The sequence below is a fragment of the Chiloscyllium plagiosum genome, unplaced genomic scaffold, assembly GCF_004010195.1.
Source record: "Chiloscyllium plagiosum isolate BGI_BamShark_2017 unplaced genomic scaffold, ASM401019v2 scaf_1695, whole genome shotgun sequence".
In the NCBI taxonomy this organism is placed as follows: Eukaryota; Metazoa; Chordata; class Chondrichthyes; order Orectolobiformes; family Hemiscylliidae; genus Chiloscyllium; species Chiloscyllium plagiosum.
The window spans coordinates 9,629-20,183 of record NW_025214463.1 but is presented as its reverse complement, the minus strand read 5'-3'; the positions used below and the strand labels follow the sequence as shown (position 1 = coordinate 20,183).

Genomic DNA, 10,555 nt, shown 5'->3' with positions numbered 1-10,555 from the left:
GGGAGAGAGAGGGAGGGAGAGCGAGGCAGGGAGAGGGAGGTTAAAGAGTGGGAGAGAGTGGGAGGGAGAGAGAGCGAGAGAGAGGGGAGAGAGGGGCGAGCTCACCAAGCTTCAGAAACACATCACGGGGATCTTCAAGCTCTCGGCCATGGTTTTGCAGAATGTTATAAATATAATAGGAATAGAGCTGGGTGATGGTCCTGGGAACTTGCTGCTGTTTCCTGTCTTTTTCTGTGAAAAAGGGACCCAGTGACAGACAGATGATCCAGCAGTACGAAGGGCTGTAGCACATGGTGTACTCCAACTGTTTGAAAACAGTTGCTGTCACTGTCTGATCCTCAAAAAACCCGATGATGTTTGTCTCTCCACTCTTCACGATTGCGGCCTCTTACCAGCTGTTCATTTTCTATAAATGTCGGATCTCATGCAATAGAGAAGAGCAATAACTCTGTGCATCGATCAGCCAGCTAGAAACTGTTGAAGTTCTTATTCATTCGGACAGTGTTCACTCAGTTCTCAGTTTGTACCTGATGTATCTCCTTGTGTTTCTGCTGAACACCATCAAAACTGGATTAGAGAGAAAGTGGTTCTCAATGTTAGCTGTTGTGTCATTACATCAATTTCTCAAAACCATTTCATGATTTAACATTTACTATTGAGTTAAATATTCCAGATTTTGTTTCCAGTTTCAATCAACTTGTGTGAGGCAATTGAACCTGCTAACAGAAACACTTGAAAATGGACAATGATCAAGAAATGTTGCAATAATCAGCTGCTATTACTTTGTACTCAACATAAAGATTTCAGCGGTGGTGATATTTTCCCTCGAATCTTTAATACCTATCCACCCCGTATTCCAGGCATCTTATTGTAAATTAACACATGGCCCTAACAATGCTATAGCAGATATGAACAAGGACACAACGGGTCCCTCAAACTGTGCTGCTATTTCAGAAGGATCAGTGCTTGGGCCCTGCTGTGGGGAATGATTGTAACATTTCCAAATTTGCAGATGAAGTAAAACTTTGTAGGATTACAAATATTGAGGAAGATGCCAAGAGGCTTGGTGGACTTGGAAAGGCTGAGTGAGTGAGAAGAGCATGGGAGATGGAACACAATGTGAATGAGTATGTGGTTATCCCCTTCGCCTGGAGGTTTGACGCTGCAGAGCATTTCGTAAATGGTAGAAATGTCAGGATCCAAAAGGACCCTGTTGCAGTTGTATAAGACTCTGGTGCGGCCGCATCTGGAGTATTGTGTGCAGTTTTGGTCGCCATACTATAGGAAGGATGTGGAGGCACTGGAACGGGTGCAGAGGAGGTTTACCAGGATGTTGCCTGGTATGGTAGGAAGATCGTATGAGGAAAGGCTGAGGCACTTGGGGCTGTTTTCATTGGAGAAAAGAAGGTTTAGGGGTGACTTGATAGAGGTGTACAAGATGATTAGGGGTTTAGATAGGGTTGACCATGAAAACCTTTTTCCACGTATGGAGTCAGCTATTACAAGGGGGCATAGCTTTAAATTAATGGGTGGTAAGTATAGGACAGATGTTAGGAGTAGATTCTTTACTCAGCGCGTTGTGAGTTCATGGAATGCCCTGCCAGTAGCAGTGGTGGACTCTCCCTCTTTCTGGGCATTTAAACGGGCATTGGATAGGGATATATCCTCCCAACGGGGAGGATAGTGGGCTAGTGTAGGTTAGGTGGGCTTGGATCGGCGCAACATCGAGGGCCAAAGGGCCTGTACTGCGCTGTATTTTTCCATGTTTTATGTTCTATTCCTGTTCACAAGGCACTGATCGTTCGCATGCAGGCGCAGAAAGCAATTCAGAAAGCAAATTGTATGTTAGCTATTGGGAGTTTTGTTTATATAGCCGAGATCTCACCTGGAGCATCTCTCCTCAATGAGAGATTGAGGAGACTGGGCATGTTTTCTCTGGAGATTAGATGAATGAACAATGTTCTCAGAATATTTCAACAATCTTAAAATGGGAAAGACAGAGTAGATGCAGAAAGCACCCACCAACTACAAGGCACAAATCGTGAATGAAACATTCTCCAACCTTGTCTGGATGAGCTAAACTCAAACAACTTGATATCTGACATATCAAATCACCATTCTATTTTGCACCTCATCCACCACCTTTGAAATTCACTCCCTTCACCAGCAACACCCAGTGGCAGCAGTGGGATCGCTGCAATAATTTATCAAGGCTCCTTAGACAGCCCCTTCCAAACCTGTAACTTCGATCACAGTGGAGGACAAGGGCATCAGATAAATGGAACCATCTGCAAAATCCTGTCCAAGTAATACACTATTAAGGCTTGGAATGAGATTGCTATCCCTTCACTGTTGCTCAGTCAAATTAGTGCTTGGCGACTAGGAGCAGTCGCCATCAAGCAGCTGCTTTCTTTAGAGTCCAAGAAGATGGCGAAACACCAAGAGGAAGAGCTACACAACAGATGAACAGAAGATTGTTACCATAAACCACATTGATCAATATGCCTGTGTGTTCTTCGAGAGCAGTAAACTATTCTCAACTGGCACAGATCATACAGTTTTTCTCTACACATCATAACTGAACAGTATCTGTGTCACAAACTTAAAACACTTACTTAAAATGACTTATAGTTCTCAGTCACTTTGTGACTCCAAAACTTTCCTTTCATACACCACTCTCACTCCTACTCCTTTGCTCCCATATACATCCAATCTCTATCCCTATCAAGGTGCCCTCCTTTCTCTCCGGTGCCTCAGGAAGACCACACAACCATATCGACAGCAGTCCTTCAAAGGGCAAGCGCCTGGATGTGGAGAGTTACACTCAACCACTCACTGCCTCACAGCTTCCCCCTGCTCGCTAAATCCCAGGCCCCAGCCCACAGCCCTGCCAGAGTTCTATCATCCTCCGACACCTCCCCCTCACTGAGGATGAACGATCAGTCCTCAGTAAAGGTCTCATCTTCATCCCACTACGTTCCCTTGTCAATGGATTCCATATGTGTTGTGATATCGAACTTCTGCCAGCTCTGTGCTTACTTTTTCACCGTGACTCCCACCACCCTCCAAGGATCCCATCCACTTAGAAACCCTGTACTGATCTGTTACCCACCTCCCCAACCACTATCTCCAACTGCTGCTGTGACATTGACCGCCTCAACCTGTCCACCCGCCCCCACCCACTGCAACCTCTCACCCTCACAAAGCTCAGCCTTCGACGACTTTCACTCCAACCCCAACCGCACCATCAAACCAGAGGACAAGGGAGAGGGGCGCAGTGGTAGTTTGGTGCACTGGCCTCCAAACGGCTGAAGCTAGGTGTCAACTCACAGACACCTCTTCCTACTTCCCCCTCGACCACGATCTCACGTCCATCACCAAACCATCATTTCGAAAACCATCTACAACCTCAGCACCTCAGTGGATCTCCCATACACAGCCTCCGACCTCATAATCTAGGAACCCTGCACCACCCGGTTCTACCTCCGACGCAAGGTCCACAAGCCTGACTGCTCCATTCTACCCATCATCTCCACCTGTTCCTGACCCACCAAACTTATCTCTTCACATCTCAACACCATTCTGTCCCCCTTGGTTCAGGAGATCTCCACACACATTTGCGACACAACTACACCCTCCACTTGCTTCATGACTTTCGGTTCCCAGTCCCCATTGCCTCATCTTCACCATGGACATCCAGTACCTATACATGTCCTTCCACCATGGCGAAGGCCTCCAAGCTCTTTGTATCCTTCTCTCCTCCCGACCGAAACAGCCTCCCCCAACACACTCATTCGACTGGTGGAACTGGTCTTCAATCACAGTAACCTTTCTTTCGAATCGTCCCACTTCCTTCAGATATGGGCACCTGCATGGACCCCAACTGTGCCCGCCTTTTCTTCGGATATGTGGAACAGTCCATCTTCAGCAGCTACACTGGCCCCACTCCCCACCTTTTCCTCCACTGTATTGACGACTGTACCGGCGCCACATTGTGCTCCCATGAGGAGGTTGAACAGTTCAACAGCTTCACTAACACATTTCACCCTGACCTGGACCATCTCGGACACCTCCCTCCCCTTCCTGGACCTCTCCCTCTACATCTCTGGTGACCAACGCAACATAGACTCTATTCCAAACTCACCGACTCCCACAGCTACCTGGACTACTTCTCTTCCCAGCACCCACCCCACCTATAAAAACGTGAACCTTTACTCCCAATTCCTCTGCCCACGCTATACCTGTTCCCAGGAGGAGCAATTCCACTCTAGGACACCCGAGATGGCCTCCTATTTCAAGAACTGCAATTTCCCCTCTCATGTGATCAACCATGCACTCCAGCACAATTCCTCCACTTCCTGAACCTCTGCCCTTGAACACTATCCCTCTAAACGTAACAATGATTGAACCCCTCTGGTCCTCACTTTCATCCCCACTGATCTCCGGATACAGGGGGTTATCCTCCACCATTTCCACCACCTACAATCAGACCCCACCACCAGAGATATATTTCCTTCCCCACCTCTATCAGCATTCTGCAGAGACCATTCCCCCCACAACTCATTTATTAAGGCGACGTTTCCCCTCTACTGACCATCCTCACCCGGCACCTTCACTTGCCACCCCAAGAGGTGTACAATCTGTGCTCACACCTCTCTGCTCATCCCCATCCAAGCCCTCAAAGGATATTTTCACATCCAGCAAAAATTTTCCTGCATATTCAAACATCTCATCTACTGTGTCCGTTGCTCTCGATGTGGTCTCCTCTACCTCAGAGAAACAGGACGCCAACTCGTGGAAAGTTTCAGGAAACATCTCTGGGACACTTGCACCCAACAACCCCACCACCCTATGGCCGACCATTTCAACTCTCCCTCCCACTCCGCCAAGGACAAGCAAGTCCTGGGCCTCCTCTATCACCAACTCCAAGCCACCTGACGCCTGTAGGACGAAAGCTTCATCTTCCACGTTTGGATGCTTCAACACATGGCATCAACATCGACTTCATTGGTTTCTAATCTCCCCTCCCCTCACCTTATCCCAGATCACAACCCTCCAATGCAGCACTGCTCCCTTGACCTGTCCGACCTGTCCATCTTCCTTCCCACCTATCTGCTCCCCCTCTGCTCCGGTCTATCACTATCAGCCCCCACCTGCATATGACTAAAACCTTCCCAGCTACCTTCCCCCCACTGCCATCCCCACCCTCCTATTTATCTCTCAGTCCCCTTTCCCCAATTCCCATAGTTTTGATGAAGGGCTTATGCCCGAAACGCTGACCCTCCTGCTCCTCGGATGCTGTCTGACTGACTATGCTTTTTATCATATTTAAATTCCATCTGCTACGTCTCAGCCCCTTGGCCCATCTGATTAAGATCCCGTTGTAATCTGGAGTAACCTTCTTCGCTCTCCACTACACCACCAATTTTGGTTTCATCTGCAACCTTAGCAATAATATATCCTATGTTCACATCCAAATCATGTATATAAATGAAAAAAAGAGTGGATCCAGCACCAATCCTTGTGGCACCCCGCTGGTCACAGGTCTCCAGGCTGAAAGGCAACCTTCCACTACCACCCTCTGTCTCCACCTTTCGAGCCAGTTCTGTATCCAAATGGCCAATTATCCATGTGATCTAACCTTGCAAATCAGTCCTTATTGGATCATTCCAATTTGGGTTTGGGATTATAGGCAGCAAGTAAGAGGTGTTAGTGTCTTTTGTTTTCGGAGTTGGATTCGGTTGGTTTAAACAGGGCTTGGTGCAGTAATGGATCTTTCAGTTACTAAGAGTTTTCTGGGGGTGGACGAAGTGTCTTTGGGGGTTTTACAGAAGGTGAGCAAGGCAAAGCTGTTAGAACTGGCAGATAAGGCGGAGTTAAGATCAACTGCATCTGTGATATAAGGAAGATAATTTCAGTAATAGTTCTACATTTACATTTGCTGGAATTGCCATCAGAATCTCTGGAAGTGGTTGGATTTCAATTGGAGATGAGGCAGCTAGAACATGGAAAAGAATAGAAATAGTTTAAATTACAATTAAAAGCAGACGAAAGAGAAAAAAAATGCAAGTTGCTCTTGCAGAAACAAATCAAAAGGAAAGAAAGGGTCGAGGAGAAGAAAAAGAAAAGGACAGAATCGCTTTGGCAGATAAAAAAAAGGAAAAGAGAGAGAAGAAAGGGAGAAAGAGAGAGAGTTTGATCTTTAGAAACTGGCACTTAGACAGGAAAGTTAGTTCAAAAGGATGGAGATGAAGGTATAAGGTATGCGTAAAGAGGAGAATAGTGAGGGTTTGCAAACATATCACAGCCAAGGGCTTGATAATGTTTAAATATCTCCAAGCATTGCCTTAATTTGAGGAGAAAGATTTAGAGCCTTTTTTGTCTCATTTGAGAAAGTGGCTAAAGAAATGAAGAAGCCAGTGACCATGTGGGTTTTGTTGATCCGAGAAAATCTGGTATGTAGAGCTAGTGAGGTATTTGCCTCACTATTAGAGGTGGTATCTGGTGAATATGAAGAGGTGAACAAAGACATTTTAAGTGTATCTGAGCTGGTGCCAGAAGCCTACAGACAAGGTTTCAGGAATCTAAGGAGGGGCCCTGGTCAAAGATACATTGAGTTTGAAAGAATCAAACAAAGCAATTTTGATAGGTGAATAAAGACATGAAAAACGGATCAAACATATGGCACTCTTAGACAATTATTTTGCAGGAGTTAGAAAATTCACTTCCTGACGGAGTGAGAGCTCATGTGGAAGAGCAGAGAGTGAAAATGGCAAGGTTAGCAGCTGAAATGGCTAACAATTATGAGTTGGGTCATAAATCAAAGTTTGGCTTCTAACATTAATTTCAATCTGTGAGGGATAGAAATTATGGAAAAGGGAACACCTCATGTGGTAAGGGAATATTAAATCTCAGTGAAGATCATAAGGAAACCCTTGAAGTGGAAAGAGAAGTTAAAAAGCTCTGGTGTTTTGACCACAATAAAGTAGGCCACATGAAATCACAGTGTTGTTGGGTAAGGAGAAGCACTGGGATGACGAATGTGGGAAAAGTGGATAAACCAGTGAATTTTGTTGGAGTGTTAAAGGCAAGCACAGTGGAAGCTTAAAAGCTGCACCATAATGTACAACCTGGTCAGAGGTTGGTTAAGGTGAATGTGCCAGATCTTAACCCATTTACTTGCAAAGGTAAAGTTTACTCACACAGCTCAGGAGCAGCAGGTTAGAGCACTAAGAGATACAGGGTCATCTCAATATTTGATGTCCAGAGATGAGGAGATATGTAACTCACATTATTGCCAGAAAAAAAGTGCTAGTCCGTGGAATTTATGACGAGTGAGGTTAGAGTGTCCAGTGAAAAGTGGGGAAGTAGTGGTAGGAGGAGTGGATGACCTCTTGACACCAGGAATATAATTTGTCCTTGCTAACTATACAGCTGGGTCACAGGGAGGAGTGCTGCCACAAAGTCGCCAGGTGAAGAAATCACATAATACAAATAAGGGAGTTGAAGTTGAATTATTACAGACCGTGTTTGATCAAATGGTTAAGACAAAACAAATTATAGGGGAGTTTCACATACCATCAACGAAGACAGAGTTACTACGCTTCCTGGGATTGAATGGGATTTGCCGGACGTTCGCACTGAATTTTTGCAGTTGGTGAAATTATTCAATATCTGCAGAAATGCAGGAAGTTTCAGTGGAAGGCAGACTGTCAGAATGCATTTGACAGTCTGAAAGCTGCATTAACCCCTATCCCAGTATTAGCCCCACCTAATTATGCAAAGCCAATCAAGGTGGCGTTTGGTGTAAGTGATGTGGGTGTTAGTGCTTACTCTTATAAGAAGACGACGGGAAAATAGAAAGACCTACTGGAAGTTTCTCCAGGAGATTGGACATACATTAACAGAAATATTCCACAATTGAGAAGGAGACCTTGAGGTTGGTGTTGGCATAACAACATTTCAACACTTACGTTGCTAGTAATGTATCTGAGGCAATCATATATATTGATCATAATCCATTGAAGCTTTTGGAGACTTGGGTAGGAAAATATCAAACGAATTTCATATGGTATCCGACAAGACTGTAAGATTGAGAAAACATGACTGCTATAGTGCCAGAGGTTAGAGCAATACAGAAGAATGAGTCAACAACAATAACAACAAAAAACAGACATTGCAGGAAAAGCTCAGCAGGTCTGGCAGCATCTGTGGAGAGAAACCAGAGTTAACGATTCAGATCCAGTAAATGAAGCTGAAAGGTTTACTTTGATTTCTCTCCACAGATACGGCTAGGCCTGCTGACATATTCTAGAAATTTCTGTTTTTGTTTCTGATTTCCAGCATCCAAAGTTCTTTCAGCATTTTTTTAGAAGACAGAGTTTACTGGAGCACGAGCATTCTGTCATGGGCTGTGCCTGGAGTTTTTTTTTTCTTCTCTTGAAGTTCAGTCTTTACTTCCCCAGATGATCCTCCTCACTGATGCGTGATCCAGTGCTGTGCATGATGGATATATTTAACCCTTGACTTACTGAACGCCAGACTGGGGCAGTACAAGTTCCCAAAGTGTGATGGCAGTGTACGCAGTTAGCATTCCCAAACTAACTCTGTGGTGTAATTACTCAACTGAGAAAAAAATATTTTGTCTGTAGCTCACAGACACTCTCTTATCCAGTGATTGACTGGAATGTTGTGCACTGTTGTTCCAGATCTCTGGAATTACTCTCAGCAAAAGTATGACTGACCGTGGAGCTGTACTGAATAGGGATGGCGAACCTCAGGCGGGACCATCTGATTGCTGCGCCCTCATGTTACTGGGAGGATGTGTTACTATAGAATTGTACTAAGTGTGGGTCACTGCTACAGCAGGAACTTTTGACCCAGTATTCTTGCTTTTTTCTGCAAGATGTGTGAAGCACTAACAGGAAAATATCTGTGACCGGAATTGCTGGGAGTATCTTTCACTGTAGAACTGTATTGCATGTGGGTCAATAACCTATAGGGACCACTTGATTCCTGTGGTAATGTGATTCTTCAGTGAGCATCATTTAATTAAATTTTTACTGAGTGCAAGTCCCTAGCCACAGGGCACCCGCTGAGCCCAGTATCCAAGAATTGCTGGGAGCATCTCTCAAAGCCAAATTACAACGAGGGGAACAAGTTATCCCAGTGAGCGTGTGCAAGGAGGAGTATCTCACACTATGAAATCTAACTGATTGTGGGGAACTGAATGAAATAGAATATCTGACTGCAGTGGTAACTATAATGATATGGGTCCCGCAGTGATTCATTTATATAACATTCCCCATTACTGTTCAGTTTGCTGATGGAGCTGTCAATGCAGTTTGTAAATATACAATGGTTTGCAACTGGGAAAATCGTTGCAACTGATTGCATATTTTTGGTGCTAAGTTCACAAAGTGAAATGTCTGAGTGGGCATAAACAGGTGTGATTTTTTAATGAAGTGAAAATGGCAACTCAACAATATTAATTCAATAAAATGTCCTGCAGACGTATTTTGTTGACTCATATAATATTTTTGGTAATGATCAATCTTCCAGCAAGGTTAGGACAAGTTGTGGGGCATGGCTACATTAATTTATTATTTGCACGTTAATAAGGGACGGATATTGAGAAGAAAGTATTGAAACTATTTCACATCTGTATTTCATTAGATTTGAATGAATAATTGTTGAATCTGCTTTTCATAATCTGTCGATAGTTAATTTTCCAGCAATCGCTGCTCTTCACTTTGAGATGTGTGTTCTCCTTGGTAGCAGGAAGTGAACCGTGAATCAGCTTAAAGGCAATATATAAAAATAAACATACCAATAGAATGCGAATAAAAATGTCTGTTTCAACAAATAACTTACTAACTGCAACATTAAGACTATGGTTTATAATTGAGTTGGAGAGCATCACCTCTAATTAACAGTCCAGAATACAGAACATTTAACATGGTGCTTTAATATGCCATACAAGCCTCGCCGCTGACCAAGTGTTCTAACCTTGAATATGTATTCCACATTAATGAACTTCCGTTGCAGTCTCTCTCATATTATTTCCATATCTGTGTCACAAAGTCCTTTATGCTGTCCATTCATCTGTGCACTCTATATCAATAACGCTCACAAGTCCAGTTCGCAGAATTAAGAGCATTCCTTTTTTTTAGTGTGATAATGACAAACATTCCGACTCTGTCAGGAACCCAAACTCTGTCACTCATTGCTTGTTTATTGTACCGTAACCTCTGATCTTCCAACACAGTCACATGTTGCCTGACCTGCTGTGCATTTCCAGCTCCACGTTCGATCGATTCTGACTTCCAGCATTTGCTGTCCTTACTATCTCCACATGCTAACTCTGTAATGTGCCAAACTCGGAATTGCTTGCCTTGCATTTACAGAAGGATTGAATATCTGCTCCTCAATCGTTTATTTTTACAGTTAAATTTTAATTTCTGAAAAGATATCTTCAGCTTTTAAACATATACATTATGATCACATGTTCACAATAAGGAGCCCTTGAAAAACTGAACTTAATGAGATTACAACT

The 10,555-nt window shown here is 44.0% G+C and overlaps 1 long non-coding RNA gene across 1 annotated transcript; it reads right to left on the bottom strand.

The window, feature by feature from the left end:
• Window positions 1-133: 133 nt before the first annotated feature.
• Window positions 134-10,055, bottom strand: LOC122547902. Its single transcript, XR_006311117.1, has 3 exons — window positions 10,009-10,055; window positions 7,974-8,084; window positions 134-567 (listed from the first exon to the last, which is right to left on the bottom strand). It is a non-coding gene; the product is annotated as an uncharacterized LOC122547902 (long non-coding RNA).
• Between the last annotated feature and the right edge of the window lie 500 nt (window positions 10,056-10,555).